General features: G+C 38.6%; 2 protein-coding genes across 3 annotated transcripts in view; one reads left to right on the top strand and one right to left on the bottom strand.

Moving 5' to 3' along the window:
• mtrf1l (mitochondrial translational release factor 1-like) overlaps positions 1 to 16,914 on the bottom strand; it is a 31,257-nt gene that overhangs the window by 7,757 nt on the left and 6,586 nt on the right. The window contains exon 1 of one of the 2 annotated variants that reach the window (XM_067385589.1): positions 152 to 258. The exons of the other annotated variant lie outside the window; for it this stretch is intronic. The gene's annotated coding sequence lies outside the window, so the exon portion shown is untranslated. Of the gene's footprint in view, positions 1 to 151; positions 259 to 16,914 lie in introns of those variants that run through there. 2 annotated transcript variants of the gene reach the window in all.
• The window catches only part of slc29a1a (solute carrier family 29 member 1a), a 42,439-nt gene continuing 30,235 nt past the window's right edge, over positions 4,711 to 16,914 (top strand). Inside the window, exon 1 of the mRNA XM_067385588.1 lies at positions 4,711 to 4,855. The gene's annotated coding sequence lies outside the window, so the exon portion shown is untranslated. The remainder of the gene's footprint in view (positions 4,856 to 16,914) is intronic.

Raw genomic sequence — 16,914 nt, 5'->3', positions numbered from 1 at the left:
TAATATTTCTAAATCAGGAAATTTAATATTTATGATACAATCTAATTATAAATGATACTTTATTTATAATAAAGAATATATACTATATTAAGTTTGACCTAACCTGCTGGCCAGTTTTAATTAACCCAACTATTGTTTAAAAATTACTTACATAATATTTAATTTTTCAGTGTTATTGTAATGAGCTGAAGAGGAAGGAAACCCAATCTGTGAATGTCAGGGAATCTTTCTGCACAAAACAAATATCTTTGTTCGTCCTCTGTGAAGAAAAACACTGAGCAGCTGGAAGCTCCTGCCAGTGAGGTTTGAAGATCACTGATGGACAATAACAGAGCTTGTCTATTCATTACAGATGCTCTCAGTGGAGATTGTTCTCTGGTTCAGATCCATAATTCCTCTGTGTATCTGCACATGTCACACTCCCTCAAACATCTGAACATCTCTGAGACACTGAAGGTGCGATTAAGAGTTACAAGAGTGCAGAAGCACATTTTGATTGAGTTTGAAACAAGTTTCACAAGAACGCTCTAATTCATACAGAATACAGAAAGTATGTCATTATGTTACAATGCTGGTTAAAAACAACCCAAGTTGGGTTGAAAATGGACAAACTCAGTGATTAGGTTGTTTTAACACAATGGGATATTTATGACCCAGTGATTGGGTTAATGTTTGATCAACCTGCTGGTCAGTTTTATTATTTAATTTTAACTCAACTAATGTTTAAAAATGTCTGGCTTAAAATGAACCCCAAATAGGTTGGAAATTAAAAATCAGACACATAATTACTAGAGGCAACAATAATAATCAAAAGGTGAACATTTATTAATAAGCAATTTAATAAATGTTAATTGTTAAACATATTAATACATTTTAATTTCCAACATATTTGGGTTCATTTTAAGCCACACATACAGACATTTTTAAACAATAGTTGAGTTAAAACTAAATAATAAAACTGACCAGCAGGTTGATCAAACATTAACCCAATCACTGGGTTAAAGCAACTCAAATGCTGGGTTAAAACAAAGGCTGGGTTAAAGCAACCCAACTGCTGGGTTAAAACAACTCAATTGCTGGGTTAAAACAACCAAACTGCTGGGTTAAAGCAACTCAATTGCTGGGTTAAAACAACCCAACTGCTGGGTTAAAGCCTCTCAATTGCTGGGTTAAAACAACCCAACTGCTGGGTTAAAACAACCCAATTGCTGGGTTAAAGCAACTCAATTGCTGGGTTAAAACAACCCAACTGCTGGGTTAAAGCAACTCAATTGCTGGGTTAAAATAACCCAACTGCTGGGTTAAAACAGCCCAACTGCTGGGTTAAAGCAACTCAATTGCTGGGTTAAAACAACCCAATAGTTGGGTTAAACAACTCAATTGCTGGGTCAAAACAACCCAACTGCTGGGTTAAAGCAACTCAATTGCTGGGTTAAAACAATCCAATTGTTGGGTTAAAACAACTCAATTGCTGGGTTAAAACAACTCAATTGCTGGGTTAAAGCAACTCAATTGCTGGGTTAAAACAACCCAACTGCTGGGTTAAAGCAACTCAATTGCTGGGTTAAAACAACCCAACTGCTGGGTTAAAGCAACTCAATTGCTGGGTTAAAACAACTCAAATGCTGGGTTAAGACAACTCAAATGCTGGGTTAAAGCAACTCAATTGCTGGATTAAAACAACCCAACTGCTGGGTTAAAATAACTCAATTGCTGGGTTAAAACAGCTCAATTGCTGGGTTAAAACTACTCAATTGCTGGGTTAAAACAGCTCAAATGATGGGTTAAAACAACCCAACTGCTGGGCTAAAGCAACCCAACTGCTGGGTTAAAACAACTCAAATGCTGTGTTAAAACAACTCAATTGCTGGGTTAAAGCAACTCAAATGCTGGGTTTAAACAACTCAAATGCTGGGTTAAAGCAACTCAATTGCTGGGTTAAAGCAACTCAATTGCTGGGTTAAAACAACCCAACTGCTGGGTTAACGCAACTCAATTGCTGGGTTAAAACAACCCAACTGCTGGGTTAAAATAACTCAATTGCTGGGTTAAAACAGCTCAATTGCTGGGTTTAAACAACTCAAATGCTGGGTTAAAATAACTCAATTGCTGGGTTAAAACAGCTCAATTGCTGGGTTAAAACTACTCAATTGCTGGGTTAAAACAGCTCAAATGCTGGGTTAAAACAACCCAACTGCTGGGCTAAAGCAACCCAACTGCTGGGTTAAAATAACTCAAATGCTGGGTTAAAACAACTCAATTGCTGGGTTAAAGCAACTCAAATGCTGGGTTTAAACAACTCAAATGCTGGGTTAAAGCAACCCAATTGCTGGGTTAAAGCAACTCAATTGCTGGGTTAAAGCAACTCAACTGCTGGGTTAAAAAGAACCCAACTGCTGGGTTAAAACAACCCAACTGCTGGGTTAACGCAACTCAATTGCTGGGTTAAAACAACCCAACTGCTGGGTTAAAATAACTCAATTGCTGGGTTAAAACAGCTCAATTGCTGGGTTTAAACAACTCAAATGCTGGGTTAAAACAACCCAACTGCTGGGCTAAAGCAACCCAACTGCTGGGTTAAAACAACTCAAATGCTGGGTTAAAGCAACCCAAATGCTGGGCTAAAGCAACCCAACTGCTGGGTTAAAGCAACTCAATTGCTGGGTTAAAACAACTCAAATGCTGGGTTTTTGCTGGGTTAAAGCAACCCAACTGCTGGGTTAAAACAACTCAAATGCTGGGTTAAAACAACTCAAATGCCGGGTTAAAACAACTCAAATGCTGGGTTAAAGCAACCCAAATGCTGGGCTAAAGCAACCCAACTGCTGGGTTAAAGCAACTCAATTGCTGGGTTAAAACAACTCAAATGCTGGGTTATTGCTGGGTTAAAGCAACTCAAATGCTGGGTTAAAACAACTCAAATGCTGGGTTAAAACAAGTCAACCGCTGGGTTAAAACAACTCAAATGCTGGGTTAAAACAACTTAAATGCTGGGATAAAAAAGCTCAAATGCTGGGTTAAAACAACTCAAATGCTGGGTTAAAATAACTCAAATGCTGGGTTAAAACAACTCAATTGCTGGGTTAAAGCAACTCAAATGCTGGGTTTTTGCTGGGTTAAAGCAACCCAACTGCTGGGTTAAAACAACTCAAATGCTGGGTTAAAACAACTCAAATGCTGGGTTAAAACAACTCAAATGCTGGGTTAAAGCAACCCAAATGCTGGGCTAAAGCAACCCAACTGCTGGGTTAAAGCAACTCAATTGCTGGGTTAAAACAACTCAAATGCTGGGTTATTGCTGGGTTAAAGCAACTCAAATGCTGGGTTAAAACAACTCAAATGCTGGGTTAAAACAAGTCAACCGCTGGGTTAAAACAACTCAAATGCTGGGTTAAAACAACTTAAATGCTGGGATAAAAAAGCTCAAATGCTGGGTTAAAACAACTCAAATGCTGGGTTAAAATAACTCAAATGCTGGGTTAAAACAACTCAATTGCTGGGTTAAAGCAACTCAAATGCTGGGTTTAAACAACTCAAATGCTGGGTTAAAGCAACCCAATTGCTGGGTTAAAGCAACTCAATTGCTGGGTTAAAGCAACTCAACTGCTGGGTTAAAAAGAACCCAACTGCTGGGTTAAAACAACCCAACTGCTGGGTTAACGCAACTCAATTGCTGGGTTAAAACAACCCAACTGCTGGGTTAAAATAACTCAATTGCTGGGTTAAAACAGCTCAATTGCTGGGTTTAAACAACTCAAATGCTGGGTTAAAACAACCCAACTGCTGGGCTAAAGCAACCCAACTGCTGGGTTAAAACAACTCAAATGCTGGGTTAAAACAACTCAAATGCTGGGTTAAAGCAACCCAAATGCTGGGCTAAAGCAACCCAACTGCTGGGTTAAAGCAACTCAATTGCTGGGTTAAAACAACTCAAATGCTGGGTTATTGCTGGGTTAAAGCAACCCAACTGCTGGGTTAAAACAACTCAAATGCTGGGTTAAAACAACTCAAATGCTGGGTTAAAACAACTCAAATGCTGGGTTAAAGCAACCCAAATGCTGGGCTAAAGCAACCCAACTGCTGGGTTAAAGCAACTCAATTGCTGGGTTAAAACAACTCAAATGCTGGGTTATTGCTGGGTTAAAGCAACTCAAATGCTGGGTTAAAACAACTCAAATGCTGGGTTAAAACAAGTCAACCGCTGGGTTAAAACAACTCAAATGCTGGGTTAAAACAACTTAAATGCTGGGATAAATAAGCTCAAATGCTGGGTTAAAACAACTCAAATGCTGGGATAAAAAAGCTCAAATGCTGGGTTAAAACAGCTCAAATGCTGGGTTAAAACAACTCAATTGCTGGGTTAAAACAACTCAGTTGCTTATTAAAGACCAACTTTGAACAAACGTTATAAATTCTTTTGAACATTATAATTGAATGAACTGTGTTTATAAAACTAAAAAAGGACTTCACAATCACAGCACCAAAGCACACCTATTCATTTATTTAGTTATTGTTCATCCACTCTCACAGATTGTTACAACCTCCTGTTCTGTTGTTACATTCGTCTCCTCAAGGAACTATAAATGTATCAATTGTAATGACGTGTGAGTCTGACGATTTTTAATCCAGACGGATCAGGATGTAAAGCATGCGGCGCTTAACCAGCTGAACTCTATTGACAGAGAGCCATTGATTCAAAGAGGAATTTGGAGCAACTTCACGCTGCGTATCGACGCAGTCATCACATTCAGATGAATGAGGCCAGAGCTGCGACAGACACACACACACACACACAGAACATCCTGCAAACTCTGCGCAATGACATGCGGACGTGTCGGAAAACGCGAAGAATCATGTAAGTAACTGGAGCACTGCAGCACAGAGTGTGAATGAGATCTGACTGAATAATCCAGAGGAAGCAGCGCTGCAGCGCGCGCTCACGAACACGGTGTGCGTCACGAGTGTGTTTGAAACACTAGCTACTGGATTACTGCATACTGGATAGAGTCATTTTGCACATGCATTATAATATTACTAAAATATCAAATATAATCAAATATAATTAAAATATTTTGTGTGTGTGTGTGTGTGTGTGTGAGAGAGAGAGAGAGAGAGAGAGAGAGAGAGAGAGAATTTTTTTTAAATAAATAATTAAATTAAAAATTCTTAATATATTATATATATTTATAAATACAATATTATTATGTGGTATAATGTTTTTTAATAATTTAAGTTTAAAGTATTTAAAACACATATTTAAAAATAAATAAATAAATAATTTAATGATCAATTTTCTTTACATAAACGTTTATACATATTATACATATTACATGTAATATTTATAAACTATATATTCTTATGTAGTATAAAATATAAAATAAAAAAAATATTTTGAAGTATAGTAATTTATTCAATAATTTTAAATGAAATAATTGAATGAAGAATGTATATAAAATTATATATATATATACAGCTATGGAAAAAATTAAGAGACCACTCCTAGTTCAGAAATCAATGTTAAGTGGTCTCTTAATTTTTTCCATAGCTGTATATATATATATTCAAATTAATAATTTATTGATACATTTCTTTACATATTATGCAATACTATACATATATATAATATTTATAAATACTATATTATTATGTAGTATTAAAAATAAATTAGATAATTTAAGTTAAATATATATTTATATAATTTAATGATCAATTTTCTTTACATATTATACTATAATATACATATTATATATAATATATATGAATAATATATTAGTATTTATTCTAATAATTTATTTAATCATTTTAAATGAAATAAATAATTTAAGAATTCATTACATTAAATAAATATAATTTTAACTTAATTTTTATTTTAATAATTAATAAATAAAATCAAGAAAAGACTATCAGCAGTAGCAGTAGTGTTTAGTCAGATTGTGAATAAATTATCTGAACAAACAAGGACACTTGTCAGCTGAATGCAGCTGAGGTCAGAGCTCCACAGGCGATCCCGTGAGAAATCCCAAAATATCTGGCAGATTCCTCTATAACATCCACTAATGTGCTGTTAAGAAGCTTCGTTCAATGCAGTGCTTTGAAAAGCGAAGAAACGGCGAGTTTCACTGGTGCCAGAGAACGTGACCTCAGTGCAGATGGGTTTACTAAATGTGTGCCACCCCATCCTGTGAACAATCTGTTCCTTCTGATCAGAGCCAAAACCAGTTCTGAACGCAGAATCTGCCGCGCATGAGCGCTGCTTATGGAGCTTTTGCTCTTTTCATTTTTACAGTCTTAAAGTTGGCATGAAACAGAAGTTGTGATAGTCTTTTCTTCTCTAATGTGACATCTGCTTCTCAAACAAGAACAAATGTTGGGCGGGGCTTGATTTTGTCTTGGGAATTGATTGGATGGTTGTGGTTTGCTATTGGTGGATCTCATGTGAGTGACAGGTTGCCCCGCCCTCATCATCAGAGAAGAGAATCTGTAAGAGGAAGGGGTTCAAGATTACGAGAAACATGAATTTAAAACAATAATGATGTGCACCGATAAATCATTTATAATAAACACTGCAATACTGCATAAAAAAATCCATGGCGACTTTAACCCTTATAGGGTCTTTTTAGACCCCAAACAACGTTTACTAAAATAAAATAAAAAATTTTTCACTTTGTCCAAATGACATGAAACTTTGTACAGTTATTTACACTTTCTAGATCTACAAATAAAAATAAAAAATTGGAGTGATATCTTGTTTTTATGTTAGTGTAGAAAATAAAGTCGCACTCAGGGTCTTTAGGGTCTCCAGAGACCCCAGGCAACAAAATTTAATTTTGTAACAAAATAATTGTTTTTTAAAAAAACAAATATAATTTTACTCTATTTATTAATGTTTTTACTTCATATTTGTGCAGTTTTTGGAGGATTTATCATATCTTTTAAATTTATATAAATAAATAAATAAATATTTTTTAAAATAGGTTTTTATACAGAAACAGCTTTTTATGTAAAATTCACTTTATAAAAGACCCACATTTCTAGCTTTCATTCATGGGGATAACATGGATAATTTGACGTGGTTTAGTGTGAGATTTTTGCCCATCTTTTGGAAAATGCAGTTTTAAAAGTAAAAAATTATCACTTTATCCAGTAGATGGCAGCAGAGCTCCACTATTTGCTATTTGACTGACTGAAAGACTCTTTTCACAAGGATTTTTCATATCTAAATATTATGAAACCACAATTATAATAATAAAAATTACTTTTTGTTAAAGTTTAGCATTTTTTTTTGTACTGAAAAAAAATAAGTTTTTCAAAAATGTTGATTTTGATTTTGTCCATTTTCTAAGTGGGGTCTCTTCATTATGTAACAATATTGAAAAACTGATTACAAATTTTATATAAATTTAAAAAATATGATTAATCCTCCAAAAACTGCACAAATGTGGAGTAAAACATTAATAAACAGAGTAAAATTACATTTGTTTTAAAAAAATTTTAATTCAATTTTAAATTCAATTATTTTGTTACAAAATTACATTCTCTGAAGACCCCAAAGACCCTGAGCGTGCTTCCCAAACGAAGAGCGCACAAGGGTTAAAGCATCACTTTCGCTGCAGTTTTAGTTGCACTGATATTGACCTTAAACTGTCAGTCAAGCATGTGTTGTTTGCAGTGGCTCTGCTGTTGTTGTAATTTGGATTTTTCAGCGTGTTTGCATAACTTCTGAATAAATTACACGCTTCAGCTTTAAAAAAAGGCCCACCCATGTGTTTGGAGGCCCACCCAAACGGTAAATTGTGCCTACGCCCGAGGTTCAGACGTGTAACACATGGTGAAGCGATGATCTTCCAGCCATGACGGAGCCTTCCACAATAACTTAAAATTAATTAGCTAGACATTCTTGACCTCTTCTGACCTCATAGTTATCCCACTCCACCCAACGCACTCTGTTCTGACAGTGTTGAGAAGACACACATGACCTGTAGCTCTGGGAGCGAGCCGGAGACCCCACGGCCCGGCTGTGAACTGTCGGAGGAATTAAACGTCTTTAGGAAAATAAGGTTAAACCCTGAAAATATGTGCTGGATGACGGCTGTGATGGAGTTTCATTCTCGGAGTCTGTGGAATAATAAACAGAGATACTGTGTGTTTTGATAGAGGAGGAAAACGAGGAAAACGAGGTTCAGAGAAACAGAGAGAGATTCATCAGTTCAGATCTCATGTTTCTGTCAGGAGAAACTGTGAATAATTACTGACTTTATTAACGCAAACATCACTGTTATTAATGCCACTGCAGAGCTGTGCTATCCATCCATCTGTCCATCCATCCATCCATCTGTCCATCCATCTGTCCATCCATCTGTCCATCCATCTGTCCATCCATCTGTCCATCCATCCATCCATCTGTCCATCCATCCATCCATCTGTCCATCCATCTGTCCATCCATCTGTCCATCCATCTGTCCATCCATCTGTCCATCCATCCATCCATCTGTCCATCCATCCATCCATCTGTCCATCCATCTGTCCATCCATCCATCCATCTGTCCATCCATCCATCCATCTGTCCATCCATCCATCCATCCATCCATCTGTCCATCCATCCATCTGTCCATCCATCCATCCATCCATCCATCCATCCATCCATCTGTCCATCCATCCATCCATCTGTCCATCCATCCATCCATCTGTCCATCCATCCATCCATCTGTCCATCCATCCATCCATCCATCCATCCATCCATCTGTCCATCCATCCATCCATCCATCCATCCATCCGTCCATCCATCCATCCGTCCATCCATCCATCTGTCCATCCATCCATCCATCCATCCATCCATCCATCCATCCATCCATCCATCCGTCCATCCATCCATCTGTCCATCCATCCATCCATCCATCCATCCATCCATCCATCTGTCCATCCATCCATCTGTCCATCCATCCATCCATCCATCCATCCATCCATCCATCCATCCATCTGTCCATCCATCCATCCATCTGTCCATCCATCCATCCATCTGTCCATCCATCTGTCCATCCATCTGTCCATCCATCCATCCATCTGTCCATCCATCCATCCATCCATCCATCTGTCCATCCATCCATCCATCTATCCATCCATCCAACCATCTGTCCATCCATCCATCTATCCATCCATCTGTCCATCCATCCATCCATCCATCCATCCATCCATCCATCCATCCATCCATCTGTCCATCCATCCATCCATCTGTCCATCCATCCATCCATCTGTCCATCCATCCATCTGTCCATCCATCCATCTGTCCATCCATCCATCCATCCATCCATCCATCCATCCATCCATCCATCCATCCATCCATCCATCCATCCATCCATCTGTCCATCCATCCATCCATCTGTCCATCCATCCATCCATCTGTCCATCCATCTTTCCATCCATCCATCCATCTGTCCATCCATCTGTCCATCCATCCATCCATCCATCTGTCCATCCATCCATCCATCCATCCATCCATCTGTCCATCCATCCATCCATCCATCCATCCATCCATCCATCCATCCATCCATCCATCCATCCAACCATCTGTCCATCCATCCATCCATCCATCCATCTCTTTCTATCCATCCATTCATCTGTCCATCCATCCATCCATCCATTCATCCATCCATCTGTCCATCCATCCATCCATCCATACATCCATCTGTCCATCCATCCATCCATCCATCCATCCATCTGTTTCTATCCATCCATCTCTTTCTATCCATTCATCATTCCATCCGTCCATCTATCTATTTATCTATCTATTGTTCCATTCATCCATCTGTTTCCATCCATTGATCCATCTATCCATCCATCCATCCATCCATCCATCCATCCATCCATCCATCTGTTTCTATCTATCTATCTATCTATCTATCTATCTATCTATCTATCTATCTATCTATCTATCTATCTATCTATCTATCTATCTATCTATCTATCTATCTATCTATCTATCTATCTATCTATCTGTCCGTCCGTTTGTCCATCTGTCCATCTATCTTTTTTAATTTTATTTACCTCCTGAATTTTAGCCTATTATTTGAAAATCCAAATTGATTGTGATCAGTTTGGTTTTTCAGGAAATAGGCTTTAATTCATAATATTCAGACGATTCAAAAACACTCAACAGTGCTTGTTTTCATCCACATTTGTCGTTTAGTGTGTTCATTGTAGACCCTGAACATGAGTGAAAGTCTAAACCCATGAAGTGCCTGTAGAAGGATGACAAATACATTTCTTTCACAAGATAAAAATGGTGTTTTGGGTTTCTGCAGTAGTTCTGAACATCCGTGTTTACAGAAACCCTCACACATGGAGCGCTACCTGCTGTCTGATTCCCATCGCTCACTGGGACATTAGCTGAGGGTCATGAAAACATTACGTGACAGAGTGAAAACTACAGAGCGGCTGAGAGTTCAGGGCCGAGGAAGGCGAGCATGTGAAGGAAGCGCTGAAAAGCTGCAGATTCCACAAGTGGGCCTTTATGAAAACATCTGAAATGTCAGGCAGAGACTCCAGACCAGTGAGGAGAGGGACGGAAGAACAGATGTGAAAACATTGTCAACCCTTATAACTATAACATCAGGAAAACACCAGACGATGTTAAATAAACAAAACATTTTGGTTCACTTTAAACATACGGACAAAACAAGTCAAAACACTAGAAGAATCAGACAACAAAGCATCATAGTTTATGCTTGTGTGAGAAAGAATGAGCTGGATCAGAAGAACCGCCTGAAGACACTCATGTACCTGTGTCTATACTGGATTCACTGGATTTAACTTTAATATATAGATTTTGGAGAACAGTTAGTTTGTGAAAACAGTAAAAGAGGCCCTTTATGTGAAACTCATGATGTTGAGTCTCATGATGAAGAGCTGTGATTAACCCTTGAGTAAGAGCCAGTTTTTCTCCTAGCACAAATGTATAACTTTTCCTGAAGTTCAAACTGAGCATCAGAATGAGGCAGAAATGTGACTGAAGTGACTTTGAATGTGGAATGGTGGTTGCCAGATGAGCTGGTCTGAGTATGTCACAAACTGCTGATCTACTGGGATTTTCACACATAATCATCTCTAGTGTTTACAGAGAATAGTCTGAAAAAGAGAAAATATCCAGTGAGCGTCAGTTCTGTGGGCGAAAATGCCTTGTTAATGCCAGAGGTCAGAGGAGAATGACCAGACTGGTTCAGCTGATAGAAAGACAACAGTAACTCAAACAAGAATGTACATTTCCTGAAAAAAAAAAAAAAATGTGAATGGTGCTTGCAGTGGCAAAACTCAGCACTTGGTTGCTAGGAAGTTTCTAGGCAGTTGCTAGGGTGTTCTGAGTGGTTGCTAGGGTGTTGCAAAGGTGTTCTAGGTGGTTGCTAGGGCGTTGCTAGGGTATTTTGGGTGGTTGCTAGGTTGTTGAAAAGGTGTTCTGGGTGGTTGCTAGGGCATTGCTAGGCGGTTGCTAGGGTATTCTGGGTGATTGGTTTGGTGTTGTTAGGCATTTGCTAAGATGTTCTGGGTAGTTGCTATGGTGTTGCTAGGTGGTTTCTATGGTAACCTGGGTGGTTGCTATGGTGTTGCTAGGCATTTGCTAAGATGTTCTGGGTGGTTGCCATGGTGTTGTTAGGAGGTTGATAAGTTGTTCTGGGTGGTTGCTATGGTGTTGCTAGGAGGTTGGTAGTTGTCACAGATGAACTCCACACTATGGAGTTACTATGGAGTTTTTATACTTAACTATAACTTAACTATACTTTTTTATACTTAGTTTTTAAACTTGTTTTAGCACTTAGCTAATCGCTATTACCATGTAGCAGTTGTTAAGATGTTCTGGGTGGTTGCTTAGGTGTTGCTTGTTATTGGCTGCTAGGCAGTTGCTAAGATGTTCTGGGTTGTTGCTACGGCATTGCTAGGTGGTTACTAAGATATTCTACATGGTTTCAAGGCCGTTGATAGGATGTTCTAGGTGGTTGCTAGGGTGTCCTGGGTGGTTGATAGGATGCTTCAAAGTGGTTTCTAGTTGTCACAGATGGTTACTGTGGAGCTCTCAAGCATGATTTAGCACTTAGCTAATTACTATTTGCATGTAGCTATTCCCTGCTAGCATGTGTATCATGTTGGAAGTTCTGTTTGCTAACACCAGTCAAAAGAGCCAACTCCCATGTCTCTACGATGTTCTGATGCAGAGATATAGGTCTTGCTAAACGGTTGCTAGGGTACTCTGTTTGTTTGCCAGGAAGTGGCTTGGCAGCTGCCAATGATGATACTCAAAGGCTGCTTGACAGCATGAATGATATAAACCAATTGCAATGTCTCAATTACATTCGAATTTGAAGATATCTCTCATTGGATTTGGGTTGCTAGGGTGCTCTAAATGGTTGCTAGGGCATGGCTAGACAGTTAGTAGGTTAAAATAATAGACTGAATTTCTGACCAAATCAAAAGAGCCAAACTCACGTATCTCTTTGATGCTCTGATTCATTTATATCCCTCTCATCTATCCTTCAGTGGAAGTCTATGGGATGGTTGCTAGGGTGCTGTAACTGGTTGCTAGGGTGTGACTATGAAGTTTTTAGGCCATAACTTATTGGCTTCTTAATAAGATAAGTCAAATGACAGAGTGAGAGAGAGAATTAGAGAACGAGCTGCATGTGTGTGTGTGTGTGTGCGTTCAAGCGTTCAAAAACACACAGATTCCGCTATTGTATTTCTATGGGATTTTTTGGCCCACTTTTTCATCCGCAGTTTGAGCAGTGTAACTCCAATCTCTTAGAAAAGATATAGCACACCTCTCCTCAATGAGCCGGTTGATTTGACACCTCATGCAGGAGGAGTAGTGTGCCAGACTTTTGTCTAAAAGAATAATAATAAGTATGTAAGACAACAATAGTGATGCTTTGCTTTTAGCAAGCACCTCTAATAAGCACTCGTTAAGACCGAGGTCTGCAGAAAAGCATCTCTGAACACGTCAAAGCATGAAGCAGATGAGTTCCAGCAGCAGAAGAAACACCAGTGACACTCCTGTCAGCTGAGAACAGCAAACTGAGGCTACAATTCACACGGACTCACCAAAACTGGACAATAGAAGATTGGAAAAATCTGATGAGTCTGGATTTCTGCTGCAACATTCACATGGTCTTGTATCAGCGGTTCAGGCTGCTGGTGATGTGAGGGATTTTCTTGCCAAACTTTGGTCCTCTGAGTACTCCGAGCATCATTTAAACACCACAGTCTACCTGAGCATTGTGATCATGTCCATCCCTTTATGACCATCTTCTGATCTACTTTCAGCAGGATAACGCACAGTCACAAAGCTCAAATCATCTCAAACTAGTTTCTTGAACATGACAATGAGTTCTCTATACTCAAATGTCCTCCACAGTCTCCAGATCTTAATCCAATAGAGCAGCTCTGGGATGTGCTGGAACGGGAGATTCACATCATAGATGTGCAGCTGATAAATCTGCAGAAACTGTGTGATGATATCACATATAGTTCAAAATCTCTGAGGAATGTTTCCAGCACATTGTTGAATCTGTGCCATGAAGAATTAAGGCAGATCTGAAGAGGTACAAGCAAAGTGGCCCGTGAGTAATGCCTCTTCTTTTTATTCATAATACACTTAAAGGCTTTTTTGCTTAAAGGTGTCCTCCTTTACAAGATGTAATATCAGTCTCTGGTGTCTCCAGAATGTGTGTGTGAAGTTTCAGCTCAAAATCCCCCACAGATCATTTATTATTGTCAAATTTGCCCCTATTTGGGTGTGAGCAAAAACACGCCGTTTTTGTGTGTGTGTGTCCCTTTAAATGCAAATTAGCTCCGCTTTCCAGAAGAGGGCGGAGCTTTAACAGCTCAACAACAACAAAGCTGGAGAATCTCACGCAGACAAAATGAGGAAAGTGTTCAGCCTTACATTGTTCAAACCGGAGTCGACACTGATGGAGAGACTCAGGAAGAAGTTACAACTTTTAGACGTTTCTGAATGGTTAGTGGATAAATTGATGTAGTTGCTGTGGAGTTGATTCAACTCATCCACTAGCATGTGCCGTCATGTTCATCTTTTGTGTTGAATTGACCCTCGTTTGGTGTAAAATGACGGCATGACAACAACACTCGACTACAACAACTCTTCCTCTTCTCTAAAGCAGCCCAACATGGCCCCGCCCCCTTTGTTGTGTGTTCTCGGGGGGCGTGGTTTATGTAAATTTTAGGGTTTGTGATGTCACCAACCTGGGAAGAAGCTCGTTGTAGTCCTTAAACAGCGATTTCTGTAAAAGAAAATATCTCTCTTTGCATTGAACTTTGAGCGTCGTAACTTTGCAGATGTTGTTTATGATCAAACAGCAACATTACACACTAACTAAAGTAAAAAAAATGTTTTTAAAAATCATAATCACACACCACTTTAAGGTGAATTTTTAGCTTCACTGGCCCCTAATGGTAGTAACCAGATTTTCTTTAGGTTTAAGTGAGGCTTTTTTCCACAACTGATTAAATCATGTCCATTTGCTCCAGAGTAGATTTTCTAAAGTGTCGTTTCTAATGACTTTAAGAACAGCTGACACACTGTGTCCAGTCATGAGGTAAAAACACTCTTCTGAGTAAAAATTTCCAAAGTCTGTGTAGGCCTTGTTTCTCAGGTCGTCTGGAGTGCCAGCGGTGCGGAGAGAGCAGCTAGTCAGGAGGAATATAAGCAGCTTTAGGATGACGAAGCAAATATTTTTCATGACAGTCACACATTTTGTCTCAAATTCTCATTAGTGTACAAATATTTAAAATGATCAATGTAGCCGTAACTCTATAACACACAGGTAAAAAACATGACGCGGGACTGTATATGCTTTCATGGAATGGTGGTTTAGTAAGTTTCCTTGTATTTTGTAAATGATCTGGTTGAATAACATTCACTTTTGCACTGTTTTAATGTAGCGTGAAGATGTTTCTGACATGTCAAGGTCTGGTGGGCTTAAATGGAAGGTCATAAGACTAACCTTATAAGAGTCAGGCTATTGTGTTTCTCTGGAGAATTGGCCTAGAGGGCAAAAGTCATGTGATGTATTGACTTTAGACTTAAAGTCACTGATGTTGTTATTCTAGCTGTGTTTATCATGACTAATTTGCAACTTACAATGTGATTTTACCGCTGAGACCGTATTTCTACCACTTTATCTCCCCGTTTTGCTTGTGCTGCATCAGAACTCACAACAAATCTTACTTTCCCATCATAATTTTCTCAAGCTGCATAGAGCAGATAGTTTGTTTTCACCTCATGAAGGCCTTATCAAGGAATGGAGGTTAAATTTATTTTCCCTTTCAATTAAAGGGATAGTTCGCCCAAAAAATAAAACATTCTGTCATCATTTACTCACGTTTGAGTTGTTCCCAACCTGCATGAGTTTCATTGTTCTGTTGAACACAAAAGAAGATATTGTGAAGAATGCTGGTTACAATTCTGGTTTATACTATGGAAGTCAATGGGGACCAAAAACTATTTGGTTACCAACATTCTTGAGGGTGAGTATGATGACAAAATTTTATTTTTGGGTGAACTATCCCTTTAAAGGATTAGTTCACTTCAGAATTAAAATTTCCTGATAATTTACTCACCCTGATGTCATCCAAGATGTTTGTCTTTCTTCAGTCAAACAAAAAGAAATGAATGTTTTTGAGGAAATCATTCCAGGATTTTTCTCCATATAGTGGACTTCACTGGGGTTCAACAGGTTGAAGGTCCAAATGTCAGTTTCAGTGCAGCTTCAAAGAGCTCTACATGATCCCAGACGAGGAATAAGAGTCTAATCTAGAGAAACCATCGGACATTTAATAAAAAAAATAAAAATTATATACTTTTTTAACTACAAATGCTTATCTTGCACTGCTCTGAGATGCTCCACGCATGACGTAATCATGTTGGAAAGGTCACGCGTGACATGGTTGGAAGTAATCCAATTTTAAAACATTGTTGTTTTACCTTTTTTCGTTAAGGCCGTTTGATTTAGTCTTTGTACGTTTACTTTGTAAACACTGGATCGGTACTTCCGTGACCTTTCCAACATGATTACGTAATGCGTAATGATATAATTTTTATTTTTTTTTTAGGAAAAATGACCGATGGTGAATTTTCTAAATGATTTTATCAGATGGTTCACCAGCAGTCACATTCAGCATGGGTCACTGGGTCGGCTGAACCAGGTTTCCTCTTGTTGTCTTTGGCTGTTGTGACTCAGGTAATCAGAGGGACAATAGAGCATGGTGTGTTTTGAGTGGACATCAGGATACTCCTCCCTCAGAAGGTTCAGCAGGAAGACCCTTTCCATGTCTGTAGATAACAATCAGGGATGTAGGAATGCTTGCGTGTTTTCTCCTAACGTGACTTCTGTGAAAGGTTTACTAATCTTCATCTGACAATGCTTTTGTTCCAGTTATTTTATATCATTCTGGATTTATAAACACCTGTCCGGAACTATTAATCAAGTCACGTTTCAATATAATGCAAAAATTTAACAATTACAACATAATTCTGGGGTAAAAAATAACAAAGAGCATAATAGAAATAGGTATAATGAAAAGAAACATGACCAAGAAGTGAACTCACCCCCTAAACCTGTTTTACACACCTTTATATTACTATGAGTAATCAGCTCAAATTCTTATATGATCTCATCTATAAAGCATGCTGGGTAAACAGGAGTGGCACATGAATAGAGCGGTATTGTGGTCATACAGGTTGGCAGGTGTTTTTGATTTCTAGGATGTTCTGGGTGTTGCCTGGATCTCTTTTAGAGCTGCTAAGGCATTTATAATGCATTGTCACACAGGCGTAGGGTGTTCTGGTTTCAAATATGTCCTCTAAGTTGACCCAGGCCGAGGTGTGACGGAGCGGCTCTGATTTCATTTCAC

Source organism: Chanodichthys erythropterus, chromosome 5, assembly GCF_024489055.1.
Source record: "Chanodichthys erythropterus isolate Z2021 chromosome 5, ASM2448905v1, whole genome shotgun sequence".
Lineage (NCBI taxonomy): Eukaryota > Metazoa > Chordata > Actinopteri > Cypriniformes > Xenocyprididae > Chanodichthys > Chanodichthys erythropterus.
The sequence above is the reverse complement of the archived record's forward strand: the minus strand, read 5'-3'. Positions and strand labels throughout refer to the sequence as shown.